Source organism: Pectinophora gossypiella, chromosome 1 (assembly GCF_024362695.1).
Source record: "Pectinophora gossypiella chromosome 1, ilPecGoss1.1, whole genome shotgun sequence".
NCBI lineage: Eukaryota > Metazoa > Arthropoda > Insecta > Lepidoptera > Gelechiidae > Pectinophora > Pectinophora gossypiella.
The window spans coordinates 14891478-14910616 of record NC_065404.1 but is presented as its reverse complement, the minus strand read 5'-3'; the positions used below and the strand labels follow the sequence as shown (position 1 = coordinate 14910616).

The following is a 19139-nucleotide window of genomic DNA, read 5'->3' as shown; positions in this document are numbered from 1 at the left end:
TAGGTTCAGCAATTTTTGGATCTATTTATGACGAAAAATAAATAATAATCGAATTTCAACAGATGTTTTATGTGTAAGTGTCAATCGCATTACATGTCTCGCATAACCTAATACGCATGAAACGCCAGTCGTTTTCCACGAAAACTTGATTGAAATATAGTCACTTTCGAATCATCAACATATTATAAAATATGTCATAATGTGTAAGTAAGTTTTTTCCACGGTTTTTTTTATTATTTTGGTACATTTTGCTGTACTGCTCTATTTTTCCTTCGAAAACTAGCATGGAGAATGCTACACCGACAAGAGCGTGGCTCTTAAATTAATGATAATGATGAAATTCGCCATAGGCGATGTTAGTGCTATATGATGTGAGGGTTCCAACCCGGGACCTCTGAACCACAGAGGCCGTTAGGGGTGATGATATGGTGTGTGTTGTTATGTTATTCTAAACTGTAAGTTATTTTAGAAAAACATCTGACTACTTACATCAACTAACTACATAACATACAACACATAACAAAACATCATGCCTGTATCCCCAAAAGGGTAAGCAGAGGTGAAAAGTATACTTATACACACAATCCGCGCGAGCTACGTTTCAGCCCCTTGTACAGTCAAGAGCAATATAATGTACCTACTTTAGAATTCTATCGCACTAACATATTTGACATTTAGAGAGACTTACAGTTCAATTTGTCAAAAAACTTAATGTGACATGGTACCAAAGTGTATACATATTAATGCTCGTGACCGTACAAAGTAAATCCTAGTACGTACATGTTATATTTAACTTTGGACGCGCCTGTCAAAGGAACGTGCGGGCACGGAATTACGCGTGACAATTAGCAAACTTCGTCATTAGATAAGTTAAAGAGCACGTTAGATAACGTATGAGGAATGAATGAAGAACATGAGAACGATAGGATATCATGCGATACGGCTCACCACCTATCACTTTGGTCTGACAGAAAATCTGTGAGGTTTGGGTACTTAGTTTATATTGCGATGGATGTACCTCTGACTACTCTAATTGGGCACGACTATATAGTCGTGGAGCTCGGTGGCGCAGCGGTAAACGCGCTCGGGTTAGGATCTTTAAGACCACATCTCAATATGACTAGGTAGTGTTTATGACTAAATCGCCATTAGACTAGGTCTCAGTTGGACTAGATCGTAATGGGACAATATAGCGAATAGACCAGATCTCTATTGAACTATTAATCAGTATGACCACATATCGATAAGACATACAGTTGGGTGGAATCATAGTAATGAGTAGTATGCACAACTACGCACAACCTCATTTTTACCTCATACTTCATAGATAGTACTGGCCACTCGCTTTGAACATTGATAAAAACATAACATTGTCAATATTTTGCATGTGTCACAATTAGTGATGGGCAGGGAAAGAAAAAATTGGGTGGGAAAGAAAAAATATCGGGAAAATATGGGAAAATAAAATAAACACCCGAAAAATTCCCGAATCATGGGAAAATATTTTTTATTTAATTATTTTTAATCTTATTATTATTTGTATGTCGTTTCCATGTCTCGGGTCGGGTCTGTCATGGAGTCCCGGACTTTTGGAAGGCGTGCGTGGGGCCGAAGCCAACACGTGGAGTCCCCTTAAGACAATTTACTCTAAATGTGTTGTGACATCAACCGGCGATTATCCCTGTATGCACTATGGGAGTGCACCCAAAGACAATCCCTGCTTCGTGTAGGACTATTGCAGATTATGGGAACAAAAGGAACGGGGCTATTGGGTTGGGGGTTAGTGAACCGGGATACTGGGGCTATGGGGGACTATGGCGCCTGCTCGACCAATTTTAATAACAGAGACACATTGGGCAGGCGGTGACTCGTCACTAACTGGTTGGGTCACCTATCTAGCCGACGCGACTGGACGGCAAGGCAACAACATGATTGTGAGCATCTCAGGATGTCAAGAGGTGTACACCGCTTTCTGCGAGGCGGTTTACCCGCCTTACCAACTCGCGACTTATGCATCTTTCACTTCCACCCTGCGAGCGTATAGCTCTAACGCCCCACTCTGGCTGGCCAATGAAGGCAAGCCAGAGGTGAGAGTCCTGCGGCCCCCGCTAAGGTCCACTCCGGCCAGCCAGTACTGTCACCATCTTTGTTGCTCTTCTTTGGACTCTCTCGAGTAAAGAGAGATCTCTCTCTAGTAGAGTCCTTCCGATAGTAAAGTCTCCATATTTGAAACCCATGTTCTAACAGCGGTCTGACGTAAGTAAGTTTTGTAAAGCCTAAGAAACAATTCCGTATCTATATGATAAAAAGCTTTTCTAATTATGTATAAGAGGGAGTTATCCTTATTAGTGATTCCAATAATGTGTTCGTCCCACTTTAGATTATGTGTTATCGTTATTATCTGAACATTTTTTACTATGACACCAGAGGTGTATGACCATTAATTTGGCTTTAATTGGATTTTAAAAATCTCGATTTTTCATACATTTTGTAAAAAATAATATTATGTCCGTTGGGAAAAAGAGGTATACAAGCGTATTACAAAGGACCGTTAGAACATTATTAGTATGGCGCCAAACTTATATGACCATTATTGGACTTTCAGTTTTGGTTAATATGTTAAAATACCGGCCATCAAAAAAAATATGTCGAATCTGTCTAATAGTTGCTTCTCAATATTTTTTAATAACACCAAACATCTATGACCATTATTTTGACTTTTATTGGAATTTACGTTTTAGTTCGAATGTGAAAAATGCTGACCAGCAAAAATATCATGTTGAGAGTATCGAGTAGATGCCTGTTATATTTTTTTTCTATAGCGCCAAACTTGTATGACCATTAGTTTGGCTTTTAGTGTATTTTAAAAATCTTGATTTCTTATTTATTTTGTATGAAAATAAAGTGCTTTGGGTAAAAAATGCGGTACGGCGGATTACAAAGGACCTTTAGAACATTTAATAATCCGGCGCAAAACATTTTTGACCGTTATGTTGACTTTTTATTCATCTCTCTTTCCGTTTTGGTTCAAATGGGAAAATGTCAGCCAGCGAAACAAATAAGTCAAATCTTTTGGTAAACGACTTGAAACGTATTTTTACGATACTACCAAATGTCGACTTTGGCTTTTATTTGACTTTAAAAAAAACTTGTTTTATACATTTTAACAATGACAACAAGCAGAGCTTTCCCAATGACTAGTTATTAGTCAGATAAATACTTTGTGTTTTTGTTTTGTGTGTTGTTAGGTGAACTTCTATATTAATACTATCTGATTTTAGATATGACGTTGACTGTAGTTTTTGCATTCGACTCAACGTTACGGCCTAAGTTTAGGTTGAATTATGGTATTGATTCACCTTGACCGTAAATGGTTACCACCCTCCAAAGATAAGCTTGCCATCTAGTGACGAAACTCGTATTTTGGCATGACGCCTGAAGTATCTGTTAGGGAAAACAGGAGTCGGGTAGTTGTACTTATAATAAACTTTTTCTATTCTATTCTACTTTGCAAGTATGCCTATCACAATGTCCTGGTGCTACTCGGCCCATAACATAGTACTTACCTCTATCACCCCGCTGTTTATTCCTTGTATACACTTTTCTTTAAAAAAGTAGCTTCTTAAGCGTGTATCACCATCAGGTAAGGTAGTGGTCAAACGTAAACCTATTTTTCAAAAGACGACCACCATATTACGCCTTTAGCAAGATAGTTCCATTATCACTAGATAAAACTTTTTTTTGATTTTTGAAAAATCGAATTAAGTTCAAAATATTGGTCATAGTCGTTTAATGCCATAGTAATAAACATTCTGACGATCCTTTAAATAACGCGCCTGTTGTATTTTATTTTTATACAAAATGAATCAAAAATCAAGTTTTTTTTAAATCCCACAAAAGCCAAACTAATTAATGGTCATACACGTTTTTGTCATAGTTAATAATGTCTCGATAGCTTTGACATGTGTTTTTTGCTGACCGGCACTTTTCACATAGAAACTATAACGTAAAGTCCAACAAAAGTCAAAATAATGGTCATAGACGTTTGGTGCCCTAATAGTAAATGGTCAAATGGATAAGTTCTAACGGGATATACAAATATTGTTTCATGGCCGGCACTTCACATTTTCACCAAAAATGTATGAAAATTCAGTTTTTTTTAATTCTAATAAAACCGAAAATATTGACCCTACAGCTTTGGTGCCATAGTAATAAATGCTCAGACAGATAAGTTCTAAGAATAATACCATTATTGTTACTTGGCCGGCACTTTACATTTTCACCAAAAATGTATGAAAAATACAGTTTTTTAAAATCGAATAAAACCGAAGATATTGACCCTACAGCTTTGGTGCCATAGTAATAAATGCTCATACGGATAAGATCTAACGGAATATAGTAAAATTATTTTTTGGCCGGCACTTTGACTTCTGGGCCGAAATCCGATGATCTCCTTTAGATAAGTTTTTTAAGAGTTCATACGACACTACGACAGAAAATAAATTGGGCATAAGTAGGCATACATTATATTTAAATGGTCTTTGTTGGAAATCCTTACTTTTAATACAAATATATGCGATAAAAAATATTTTCCCTTGAAACGGGAATTTTTCGGGTTTTTTCCCTCAGAATTGGGAAAATTCCCAAAACGCGGGAATTTTCCGGGTAAGAACCCAACACTAGTCACAATTGATTGTGATTTATTGTCAATAAATATATTCATATTATTTGTTCTTAGTGCGATTTTATACATAATTAAAAAATGCAAATCAGAAATCGCCTGAAATGGATACTTTTATTAAGTATTTTCTTAGTCTTAGTCTTAAAGATCCTAACCCACGCGCTCGGACCGCGATTGTTGAAGTAAAGCAACTTTCGCAGAGGCCGGTCATAGGATGGGTGACCACAAAAAAAAAATGTTTTCATCTCGAGCTCCTCCATGCTTCGGAAGGCACGTTAAGCCGTTGGTCCCGGCTGCATTAGCAGTCGTTAATAACCACCAATCCGCACTGGGCCCGCGTGGTGGTTTAAGGCCCGATCTCCCTATCCATCCATAGGGAAGGCCCGTGCCCCAGCAGTGGAGACGTCAATGGGCTGATGATGATGATGATGATATAGTCGTGAGCTTGTGTTATGGTAACTTGAGAAGGAAACGAAAGATGCCGATAAAGTCGTTATTTGCCATGCACCTAGTTAAGTCTCTTCTAAGAAATAAGTACCTAAACAAAGTTACATTGCAGGTACCAGGTGTTACTTGTATTTGAGAAAAACAATCGAATTCGATCGAATCTGTTTGACCATTTGAGTAAACAAATGAAGCGCGTTTTATTAAATCAAGAATTTCGAGGGCACAGTCACCGGTTCCATGGTGTAATGGTTAGCACTCTGGACTTTGAATCCAGCGATCCGAGTTCAAATCTCGGTGGAACCTGACTTTTTGAATAATTAATTTTATTTTGATTTTTTTATTTTGAAACCTACTAACCTTTCTAAAAAATCACAAATTCATTTTATTTCTTTCGCAATATTTTCCATGGGAGCCTGTGGTCCGCTTTCTTTTACCTGAAACCCAAACAAAATAGAAATTAAGGAACCTCATTAGATTCCCCTCAACTCGAGCACTCTCAACTAACTAATTTTGGCTCGAAACATAGTACAAAGAAAGATAGTACAATTAATTAAGGGTGCTAGTTTACTTGGAGGATTGTTCGGTTAGAATACAAAAATGGTAGCTTTACTGCAGTTGTTGAAAAGTATCGGCGTCCGAAGGACGTAATATACGATTCCGACGACCCGATTACTCTAGCCATAGTGGCAGCCAATCAGCTCGCTACACCAAACACTTCAGGACCCCGATACCGACCCCGCCGGCGTGATCGACGATTTCCCTCATTCACCGCTTATCGCTATCGACCCTCTAGGGTCGATTAATTCTTTCAAATATTTTTCCTCTCAGACGACGCCCTGAGCTGAGGTTCGAGCCCAACTGGGCACCCTCAGGCCTGTTGTCTTAAAGGTTGTACCGGGTGAGAGCCTTCAGCGCTCCCCATTTGTCCGGCAAATCTACAATAAGTCACGTCAAATAAAAAAAAAACTGCAGTTGTTGTGTTCCAAGAAGGATGGACGAAACCATGGCATAAGAAGACCAGGTATGCTCAATCCTATGACAGGCGGCCATTACTAGCCCATTGATGACGTAAGTTTTACCATTCAATTGGTATCTTCAACATTGCAAGGACGTAAATTTTATTATTGAAAGTTAAGTGAATTACTGACAAATGTATTTAATTACTATGATTTTGTGGCGGAGGGTCCCTGGCTTTGACTCCAAGCGAAAAATCTGGACACGACTGAACCGGTGTAGGAGCAACCATGGAAAGTCAAACCATCACCTATATAAATAGGGCTTAAAGTAGTCGCCATACTGTGAATGTGGTCACCCGGATCAAACCATATCTCACATAGTGAACGAGTGCTCACTGCACCAGTTCCCAGGTGGTATAGCCGAGTTGCATTGTGTGACGGATGCAGCAGACTTGGTTAAGGGAGCTTAAGCTGGATATTTGATCCACGCAGGATATTTTATTTTTATCTGCCATACGCAATAATAATAATTATTTTTCACATATACAAAACTAATTAAAACTGTACGTTTTAACTGAGCTACGGAAACATACTTACCTACCTTCCTAATTTTCTTTATTACATCTTCTTTCACATTACAACGCTCTGCACTAGTATACTACAAAGTTGTATTACAAGCGTCGTCTTAATCTAATGCTACTTAATAGCTATGAACGTACCTACCAAAAAAGATTATGTGGCTTAAGGATATAGTTCATTCCGTGACCCTTTTCCCGTCCTAAATGCAGTTTTACGTTGTTCCGGGACTCGATGGGAAGGTACAGTGGGATTACGCAGGTTCTTAAGGAGTTCGAAGGGGAAAGTGTTGTTATCAAATAGGAATAGTCTGTGTTTGTGTGTGTGTGATCTACTCTGAACCGGCGTGCGTGTATGAAGCGATTGATGAATGTGGAGATAGCAAGAGAAGTGTCAGGATCGAAGCAAATGGAATTCTATAGTCTCTGCTTTCCCCGGTGGGAAATAGGCGTGAGTTTATATATGTGTATGTAATAGTCTGTGCAGAGAAATAAACAGTATACTTACAAGATATATTGAAAATCTTTTAAAAAGAACTTAAGTTTTTATTAAACTATTTAAGGAATGATTAGGTAACAATGTTTAAAAAACGAAAAGACTAGGTATCCACCACAGGCTTTGTCAAAAAAAGTAATTATAAATCTTATCAGCAAGAAGCTTAGTCAAAATTAATCAAAAATTCCACCCCGGATCATTTCCGGCTCAAACATCCCCCTAATATTATCCCGTTTTTCACAGGGTCCGCTTACCTAACCTGAAGATTTGACAAGTCCGGTTTTTCACAGAAGCGACTCCCTGTCTGACCTTCCAACCCGCGAAGGGAAAACCAGCCCAATACAGGTTATGTCACTTACCCCCGAAAATGCATTTCTCACGAGTCTCGGTTTCCTCACGATGTTTTCCGTCACCGCTGAGCACGTGATAATCATTTATGATCCAAACATGAATTCAAAAACAAATTCGACAATTGGTTTAGGCCTGTGCTGGATTCGTACCTGCGATCTCAAAGTGAGAGGCAAGCGTTCTACCAACTGGGCTACCGCGGCGCGCCATTTCCGGCTTAAACGAACTTAAGAATTAAAAGATATAAATCTGTGATAGCCGTGTTCGGAGAACGCGTGACCTACATCTTAGTGTCATGAGTTCGAATCCTGGCTCGGGCACACATCATCATCAGCCCATTAACGTCCCCACTGCTGGGGCACGGGCCTTCCCTATGGATGGAAAGGGAGATCGGGCCTTAAACCATCACGCGGGCCCAGTGCGGATTGATGGTTATTAACGACTGCTAATGCAGCCGGGACCAACGGCTTAACGTACCATCCGAAGCACGGAGGAGCTCGAGATGAAACCTCCTTTTTTTGTGGTCACCCATCCTATGACCGGCCTTTGCGAAAGTTGCTTAACTTCAACAATCGCAGACCGAGCGCGTTTACCGCTGCGCCACCGAGCTCCTTAATAATTGATATCTTAAAAAAAATAGTTTCCCACCAACTAATTCTCGTTTTCCCTTCATCGAATCTCCCAACTTCCGTCATATTATACTCCTTTCTACCGGCTTCCATCCTCACAGCATGAATATTTTATCTCCTTTGCTTTTCTATCTCGAACATCCCAAAACAAGTTTACACAAATGCTAACTTCTCAGAACAGGTAGGAAGAAACTTGCGCTTAACCATAATTTGATTACGCAAGCGCACGGACTTGCTATTCTAAGGCAGGCTTAAGACATAGAATAAGGAGAAATACTACGTATAGAACGGCAATATACCGCTCCTCACCAGCGGCTGAGCTAGGTTTACATCACCCCCCTCGGTATTACTTTAGTCTTCAATCGTACGGCGTCAAATGTCACACACACGGATGCGAGTGTACAATAACGTCAATGTGTGGTATCTGTGTAAAACGAGGTTGTTTGTATTAAATGTCCGGGGTGTGGTATCGTCCCTAAGCGGGATGTTCGTAAGCCGCGACAACCAGAGGAAAGGCGCTCAAAATGACAATGGGCACATTTGTATGAAACTTGGTCCAAGAACCTCCATTGATGAGACTTACATGTAATGAAAGCTTATACTTTCCCTATTATTCTGGCAAAGTTCTATCAGATTCTGTCCCGGGATTCTTTTTCTACAGCCATGTTTGTCCTGGCTAAAAATGTGATAAAATACAGTGGGGGACTAAAATCGACTCAAGATTTGTTGCTCAGTAACTAAATCTACATAGCCAGGACAAACACGGCCGTAGAAAAAGAATCCCGGGACAGAATCTGATAGAACTTTGTCAGAATCATAGGGAAAGTATAAGCTTTCATTACATAAGTCTCATCAGTGGAAGTTCTTGGACCAGTTTCGCCTATTCTCCTTTCTTCATTTAAATACATCCAGCATTTTATTCGGAGATGAAGGGACGTTTCAACTTAATGACCCATTTAAGGAAAACTTGGCAAATTAAGATATCTCAAAAAGCCCTGTTTTCGGTATTAAGTGTGACTATTTTCGGAAGACATATTGCGTTTTATATATTCTTTGGAAAATATAAGCAACTAAATTTTTTGAGACTGCGTGTTTTATTGTTATCGTAAAGTCGAAAAGAGTTTTTATAGGTATAGTCATTTTTTTTAAATTAATTTATTTCGGATCGAAGCACATTACATCCATATATGTATATATAATGTTAGTAAAAGTGACTATATTTAAATCTACTGTCAGTAATAATTATGCAATAATTGTAGTAGTAGTAGTATTGTAGTAGTGAAGTAGAAATTACCATCACGAGAATAGGTAAGTTTCCGTAATGGTCACCCTACGCACAAAATACCTCCATAGCGGCGATGTATAACGATCAGCTAATGTCTTCAGGGAACTGTTGGGGCTGGTCCTCACACTGGTGAGAAGGGAGCTCGTCTTTTTATATGATTGCTTCAATGCAGTCAGTCTGATACTCCGCAAGCATCGCCGATGCTCTACAAAAACGCATTCGGTTTGAAAAAGAAACATCTCTGTCAGATTGAGAGGAGGTAGAATATATTTTTCTTCCATTCAGACATTACTTGGTCCTGGTGTCCAATGACTTGTCTCTCAAGCGTGGAGTGACGGTTCGATTCCGGTACCAGACTTGCACCAAAGTGCAATTTTCACGAACATATTTGGCGATACGGTGCATCACATAACACGCTGCCCGTTCTAGCAGAAAGCTCGGTGAATCGTGGGAACTCAGTTCATCTTGCGGTGGATGTATGTAGGAAAGTGAGAATACTATGGAAGGATAATGAATGGGAATTTGATAGTTTATGGTGTGAAAGGAGAATGGTTAATGAATGGGACATAAGGCAGTTTTAAAAAGTAAGAGAGGGGAGTCTTTGGTGCGATGTCGGTCGGGTCAGAGGATTTTGTTTTAATATAAGGAAGGTGTGTGTAAAATATAAAGAGTAAAGACATTTAAAATATCCCGTGTTATTTCTATACCCCACATGTACCTCCTGTTTAACTTAATTGATATTTTTTTGTTGTTGTCTTGTTATTAAATTAATTTGATTTGAAAATATAGCCGCTTTCTCTCGTGTGGTATGTAAAATCAATCTAAAGGACGGACCTCGTCTAGTCTATAGGCACATATAGTCGTGTGCTAACATTTATTTACTTTTAAATGTTTCCCTTTAAAGACTTCAAATATTACTGACCCTAAACACTTTTCTTCGAGCATTATCTTATGAAGACAACACAGTAATGGCGCCAGGGAGGATATTTCAAATTTTCTCTTAACCGAGAGACAAGAAAATAGATCTTTTTTCTTCATTCGCAGCGACACATAAATGCACTCTCAAGTTAAAAACTTAGCTCTTTATTCTAAGCTGGGATATCTAGACTTACCTAGATGAAATAAACTTGATGCAGATTTTCTAGAACTTTCTAGTTTAAAATTAATTTACACTTGTCAGAGAACTGGGTTTCTTCTTCCATCGTGTGATCAGCCTGTAATGTCCTAACCAAACTTGGGATCACAAAGTGATTTTTGTGATATGTCCCTACCGGGATTCGAACCCGGGACCTCCGGATCGTGAGCCCAACGCTCAACCACTGGACCACGGAGGCTGTAAGAAGAAGAATAATTAATGATGATCGCGTTCTACCAGGTCTTTCTCTTGGCCTACAGTTAACTCCTGTTTTTCTTCGCTCCCACCATATCTTGCAGAACAACACAAAAAGCCTACTAAAACTCCCAACTTTGCCATTTCCAAGGAAATTGTAACAATGGCATTCAAAAATGAATTATGAGTGTTCAAAATAGGGTGAGCATTACCAGACACCTGAGAACAATAAAATAAAACTTTATCTTTTAAACAATTATTACGGTCTTCGAGGTATTATTTGTGTCTTTCATTTTGATATGAAATGAAATGAAAACGGGTTCTAATTTCGGTAGGGACATATCACAAAAATCACTTTGTGATACCTAGTTTGGTCAGAACATTGCAGACTGATCACCTAAATGTCCGAAAGTAAGACTGTCCGTGCTTCGGAAGGCACGTTAAGCTGTTGGTCCCGGTTACTACTTACTGATGCAAGTTAGTAGTCGTTACATGAGTCATGGCAGCGGGCTTTGGCGGTTCAATAGTAACCCTGACACCAGGGTTGATGAGGTTGGCAATCCACCTCATAACCAACACGATAGAAGAAGAAGAAGACTGGCTTATTAATTAATAACTTGACCGTAGAGTATAATATCTCCTATGTTAACTAAATTATTTTTGACGTAACTGCCTTTCCCATCAACAAAAAATAGCGCTCCAGAGAAAATTAAAGGATTTTTTTCTCTAAAGGACCATGACCGTTACTGTGAGACCCGGGACCAACAGGTAATTTATTGTATTTCAATAGTATCTTTAAAAAGATTACCAATTAGTTGTAACTTCAAATTCTATGAGGTAGAGGAATAAAATAAAAAAAATGACGAAATCGAAATTGTTTGAAACAATGGTGTACGTACGAGTACCAGCCGGTACCCAAAATCGTAGTCGAAGACTCTAATTCCGGCTAAACCCCGCGTATTTCGAAAAAGTCGCCATAAAACAAAAATATCAACTCACTAAAGACGCTTCGAATGAAATAGTGTCTGGAATCTCTTGATAGAGGGGGACGTTTTGACTCATAGTTCATAGAAGAAGCAGACTGACTTATTAATTAATAACTTGGCCGTGGAGTATAATATCTCCGGTGTTAGCTAACTTGTCTTTTACGTTACTGCCTTTTCCATCAACAAAAAACAGCGCTCCAGAGAAAATTAAAGGAATTTCTTCTCTAAATTTATTCCCGTCGTTATAATATTCAATGCATATTTTACCTCACCACAAGCGCGATATACATGTATATACAGTAGCACAGCTCATCTCCGTTCTATTCAAACACCTCTTAAGCCTGAAGCATCAGGATGAAAGGAAACAGGCTAGACACTGATATAGGAACTATTTTTAGAAGTTTACACTTTATAGAAGCTTACCCACTTAACTGGCGGACTGGAAGTGAAATAAAAAAGTAAAAACGGATTGTTTCAGGTGCAATGAGCCCGGATATATATTTAAAAGGATTGCAGCCTAAAACTGTCACGAGTATTAATGAGTATACAATTTGCAATCATGTCAGATTAACATTTTTGACAAATTAAACCGTAAGGCTCATTAATTGTCAAATATGATAGTGCGACAGGGTTCTTAAGTGGGTACATGCTCATGACTGTACGTCCCCCTGCTGGCCATCCCAAGTAGCATCGGTCTGGAGGCTTAAAACGAAATTATCTATTGATAGTCTATTCGTGGTTTATTTCTAGACAAGGGCTTTCTACAGATGGCTTCTATAAAGTATTAGTATTCTTATAGAGTATCCTCACTAATATTTGATTATTTTTAGATAATTTGCTCTGTAGAGCACTTATTTTAAGTACATTTCTAGGTATGACGATTATCTTAAGACAATATTATCTATAAATAATTAATAAAGCCTAGAGGAACCTATTTTCAAGATATTTTATAGATAAGATGGTATATTTTAAGATATAACTTTCTACAAATATTCAACTTTAGCTAGTGGTACTCTTATCTTTGTTTTAGAGAGACACTAAAGTCTAAATAAACTACTTTTATAGATATGTTATAGTTATTCTAAAAATTTGCTAGTGAAACAGTGTTTCCAGTGTTTATTTGCCTAACAATAGTATAACTAAGTGCAATTTTACTAGATCGATTGGCTTTATGCAACGGAGACAGTAAAAATTTAAAGATCACGATCTCATTTTTTCGGGTTCCCAGCTGGTCCTGACGTGAGCGTTCAGCCGATATATTGCCTCATACTCAAGATATACATAGTTCAAGAGGCGAGAGATTAAATGCTTTGGACCGACTTGCTTAGAGGACCTTGGATGTGTTAATTTCTTAGATCGTAATGACATAATATTTTGTATTATTCATGGATGTGTACAAATTGACGCAGCGCCGAGTATAAAGGTGATCTTTGTGGTGGTGCCTTTGAGATGGAGGGGGCTGATGAAGCGATTTGCCACTTATACCTGTAAGAGGGGTATTAATCTATCCACCAATTTAAATTTAAAACTTATTTGTCAATCATGACTTTTATTCAAACAAAAATCGACTTTATTATTACTTCACTGTGATTGTTATTGATATTTGTAGGGTCGTATGCTGATTGACGGATTGCCATTGACAAACCACCAAACCACCATCATAGACAAAATAAATGCACAAAAATTAAGTTTAGAAAAAGCGACCTTATTATTACTGCACTGCGGTCACAAATCATTTTAGGGTCGTGTGCTGATTGACGGAATACCACAGGGCCCCCAACTACCTGCGGTCGGCCACCGGCAAGACCGTGACTCGAATCCCACTACCCTCCAGAGGGAGCTTCCCGGCCTGACGTTGCTTAAGGAACCAAATCGGTTCTAAGCAATACAACTGATACTCTTACATCCCCCAAAGGCACTGGTACTCCCGCGCACAGACGGAACGCAGCAAGTGGCTTGGCGCCTGGCTCCGGCGGGAGGGTGGTAGCTAACCAGGTGGCGGGGTCTACCACCAGCTAAAAGAGGTGTTATGTTTGGAATTACCCTTAGTCAACTCTTACGACACCCACGGGAAGAGGGGGGCGGCGACAATCGTATTCTTTCTCCGTCGCCGCACGGATAAAAGTGAATTCTATTTTGCAATAGCGAGTTCTATTTTGGAAAATGAATAATATCAGGAGAAAATAACGGACCTGTGTCATAGTCATAATATACCAGTAAAAAAAAAATATGCTAGATTTGAAAAAACTAAAACTCTAGGAATCTCTAATATTGCAAGTAAGTCCAATAATAAAATTCACCTAAGAGGTAGAAAAACGTACAGAACGTCTATCATTAAATTTCTTTATATTTAAATAAAAAAAAAATATATTAAAATACATACATACATAAACTCACGCCCGTATTCCCTGAAGGGGTAGGCAGAACTACAAATCAAGAAACTATTTGCAGCCACTTATAATACAAAATCCTAAGGTGGATAATGATGAACACAAAAATTTGAAAAATGTTACAAATGGTAGGTTTATTTATAAAAGAGAATTCAATATCGTTTTGACGCTAATATTATCACAGGGTTACGCATACGCACGAAGTGTCTCCACGGGAGTTAAAAACAAAGTAACTATGTTTATATACAAGAGGTTATCGTCTGAACATTTTTGGATAGATGTAATACCACTCATACATTTTATCGCCTTCTTTAAACCATACTAGACTGAATTTAACGAAAGATCTAAATGACTTAAGATTATATTTCGCATTGTTTACAAATAAAAATATTTTACTTTCCCTCGTCAATTAATGCAATCGATTGCTTCTGCACAATTCCATCCATAATTGTTCACAACGTAAAAAATACAGTTCTCTGATGAATGTCTAGAAATACTCCGAGAAGATAAAACAGTATACAAAAATGACAGTTTATAGGCAATCTTAAATCACTCATAAACCTGTTTTTTCTTCGACTAGTAAGTTTAGTATGTAACAAGTACAAATAGTCTTGTCATTATCTAGAGCCATACTACAGATAATTCTTTAGAATGTTTGTTCTAAAGGAATCGATTTTCTAGACAATTTTAACTAGACGCCATTTTTATCGCTTGATACGTTTTTACATTATTATAACGAACTATTTATTCGTGTTTTTATGAATAAATTATGTCTAATAAATCATTCTACACGCTTTAAAATACTATATTATGAATGAAATAAATGGTTAAAGCATTTAAATCTTATTTAAAAAATATTATTTTTACAAAATATTTTTTTATTTGGTAAATTATTAATTAAATATTACATTTAAAGCGGGCGCTCTTATTTTAAGAGAGTTTTACACAAATTCCACGAGAGACTTTCATTCGCATTAGGTTTTTCATGACTAGGTGACAGTATCAGCCCATATAAGCGGTAAATAAATAGGAATTTAGAAATTTGTAACGCCATGTTGTAATATTAACTTTTACTCTTGTGAGATCTACGCCATTATGAATCGTTGTCTATTTCAAATAAAAATTATCTTAAAGCTGTTAATGTTAAGAAAATTTGGTCTTAAAACTTCACATGCAAAGATTTCTGTTTAGCTCTTAACATTATCTATAGACTATCTACTAGTGCACATTGTGGTCTATAGACAGTTTAGAAAGACTCTAGAAGTACGCCTTTAGACTTTGAAAATTTTTAACTCTTAACTCTATCTATTCGTGCGTTCTTAACTCCTTCTTATGAATAGCTACAAGGTTGTGCCCACTTGGCTAGAGGCTATCTATAAGCGTTCTTGAAGATAACTTGAGGGATATTTTACTCTAGAGGTAGACAATCAAATCGCATTCTATTAGATATCTAATATCCCCTTTTTAGACTCGCCAATGCTACTTGGGATAGGCCTGTTCTGTATCAACCAAACGAGTATACTCCTAGAGGGGAACACTATAACTGGACTTGCAACAAATCGGAAATGTTCAACAATGGACAAAAAACCCAAAATCAATTTTCGCGAAATAAGTAAAATAAAATATGCTCAAAATACATACAGGGTGTTAGTGACATCGTAACGAAAAAAAAAATGGAACGCCTATTTTATTGTACTAAAAATGATGGTGGGTGTTTTTCTTGTCGCAAATGTTTAATTAAGATTTTAAATTTTTACTGTGCCGCAATGTAAGTCGAACAACGCGCCACACAGACGCTAAACTTACGCGCGGCTACGTTACGCGTGCGTGATACGATGTTGATATCTAGGTAGGAGTTTTCATTCTCTTGTATTTAGATGCTTAGTGGTTCAACGTTTAAAAATGTTGTTTGTTGAAGTAGAACACCTACTGCCACGATTTTTCACGCACGGTACCTACCTACCAGTTATTAAAACGTTCCTAACTTATTAACAATAAAAACCCTACTCTTGCCTTACCTTAATTGTTATTCCTTCGGATGAAGTACCTAGGTAGGTACCCTAGAACATGTCACGTCACGTAGGTATGCAACATCGCGTTTCCTCCGCGGTAGGTAGGTATCACACGCACTCACAAACACAACACCTTGCTCTTTAATAAACATCAACAATCTTCCATACTTTTGCGCAGTAAATGGTCTATGATCTATCATCATAGTCGACACTACTCATTTACAGAATGAAACAAACACTCACAAACACGAAAAAAATATCCTCGAAAAACATCACGCGATTCGGGTCAAGCTTAGTATTCGACTGAGCGGAAGCGCGCGGCGGCGTTAGCGCAAAGCATCAAAGGCGCCGACTAAGGGCGCCGACGACGCACCGGCCGCGGCTGAGTCGAGCCGACGACTAGAGAGAGAGAGAGAAGTATGTTTATGGTGCAAGTGACAGAGAAAGAAATAGTATCTGTTCGTATGCCTACTTTATTGGCGAGCGTTGCCCTTGACCCGTGCGCCGGCTATTCACCTGCGCATAGCTGAAGTTGTAGATACGTTATTATTATTATTGATGACATTGATAAAATTTAATAATTAGTAATTTTTATTTGTTTATTTTAAATGTGCGTTCTATGCAGCTTAAAACACAATATGGGACTGAAAAAAATCTAATTTTTTTATGAATTTGGCGACAGGAAACTTCACTTGATACCTATCAACTCAAAGAAATACCTAGTATCTGTTCGTAATGCCTACTTTATTGGCGCGCGTTGCCCTTGATCCGTGAGGCTATTCACGTCCGAGTATCCATCAAGACAGATCAAACAAGCCCTAACTCGGAGGTCTTGCGTCCCAGGATCCTTTAATTATGTCTTAGAACCTTCTTGGCCTATGTGGTCCAGTGGTTGAGCGATGGGATGCGGAGGGTCCGGGTTCGTATTCCGGTGGGGACATATCACAAAAATCTGTTTATAAGGCCTTTGGTTGGGACGTTACAGGCTGATCACCTGATTGTCCGAAAGTAAAATGATCCGTGCTTCGGAAGGTACGTTAAGTCGTTGCTCCCGTCTACTAGGTACTTATGTAAGCACGTAGCCGTTACATGAATATTGTACACAGAACAGGATAGGTTTAATTAGTTCTTTACTGATGATTTAACAATGAGATTTAAAACCACGAATAACTTAGTACTTAGTACCTCGGTACCAACATGTAACAAGAAAAATAAGATCACTCCTCTCGGACAAGTTTTTTCTTTGAACATGCCGACATTGCCTACGCGGCGGAGTTGCCGAACTATCGATAGGTAGATTATCAATTGTTGAACTTGAAAATTGTCTAAACTATCGAAAGTAGTGATAGTACATTTAGATCGATACTAGCGATAGTACCGATAGGTCTTGCTTTGTAATAATAATGGGTATTGATCTAAAAGATCTATCGATAGGTACCTACTATTGGTTTTTTTTAACTAGGTATCGATAGAATATCGATAGGCAACACTCTGGCGGAGTGTCCGCCCAATTCTAGACGCGATCTCGCTCGATTTTTGTGTAGCGAGGTTTTGCGTAGGTACTTACATACTAAGTTGGTGGATGGTTGACATAGTAGGTAACTAATTACCTAATCTGTGGTGGTTGTGTTAGTTGGTTGTTAGTTATTCTAATGACAACAAAGAATACAATTATTTACTGTTTCAACTGTTTTAGGTAGATAATGGCCCCGATTCCTATGAGTAAATGAATGAATAACCCAGTCGAATCAAAAAGGTATCTCGCTGGTATGCAAACCGTTTGACGTGTGCTGTCAACTTAATTCTGTCGGTTGTTTTAGATTTCTGCTTAAAATTGACGTGTATTCCATAAATTTTATGCCTGTTGATTATCCGTCCATTTAAGAATAAGAATAAAATAAATTTATAAATTTACGATAGACAGAGAAAGAAATAGGATCTGTTCGTAGTGCCTACTTTGTAGGCCGCGCCGCCGCCGCGCCGCCGCCGGCGTGCGGCGCGGGGCGCGCGGAGCGGGGCGTGCGGAGCGGGGCGCGCGGCTCGGTGCGTGTGGCCGTTGACCCGTTCGAGCAGCTGTTGTCTCCATTACATCGAAAATTTTCGATAATTTGTCATTATTGTTTTTTTTATTGAAATTTGGGTTCTATGCAGCTAAAAACACAATATGGAATTGAAAATAATTAAAAACAAAACTCAAAATTTCATGAATTTTGCGACGGAAAATTCCACTAGATATTAACTCAGAATCATGGTCTGAATCATCCCTCTCAGTATTCGTTACGATGTCACTAACACCCGGTATATGGACGCTATAACCATAATCATCTTCAATCACTGCACTTCTACTGACAATTGAGTTATAATTTTCATCATCTCCCTAGCATTGTCCCTTTTTTTTTTACGTGACTTATTGTAGATTTGCCGCAGATGGGCATTAACTACTTGGCCGGACAAATGGGGAGCGCTGAAGGCTCTCACCCGGTACAACGTTTAAGACAACAGGCCTGAGGGTGCCCAGTTGGGCGCGAACCTGGGCTCAGGGCGTCGTGTGAGAGGAAAAATATTTGAAAGAATTAATCGACCCTAGTGGGTCGATAATTAATCGACCCTAGTGGTCGATATAGCATTGTCCCGTTTTTCACAGGTTAGGTAAGTGGACCCCACTTACCTAACCTGAAGATTTGTCAGGGCCGGTTTTTTATGGAAGCGACTGCCTGTGTGACCTTCCAACCCGCGATGGAAAAACCAGCCCTATACAGGTTAGGTAACATACCTCCTAAAATGCATTTCTCGGAAATGTGGGTTTCCTAACGATGTTTTCGTTCATCGCTGAGCACGTGATAATCATTTATGATCCAAATAATGAATTCGAAAACAAATTCGACATACATTGGTTTAGGCCTGTGCTAGGATTTGAACTTGTGAACTCAAAGTGAGAGTCAAGCGTTTTTCAAACTGATCTACCACGGCTGTAACACATTACTTATGATTTATAAATTGGCAT

General features: G+C 38.5%; 1 protein-coding gene and 1 non-coding gene across 2 annotated transcripts in view; one reads left to right on the top strand and one right to left on the bottom strand.

The window, feature by feature from the left end:
* LOC126370237 (uncharacterized) overlaps positions 1 to 19139 on the bottom strand; it is a 565986-nt gene that overhangs the window by 367849 nt on the left and 178998 nt on the right. The window lies entirely within an intron of this gene.
* Trnaq-uug (transfer RNA glutamine (anticodon UUG)) lies at positions 5360 to 5431 on the top strand. The gene has a single exon. It is a non-coding gene; the product is annotated as a tRNA-Gln (tRNA).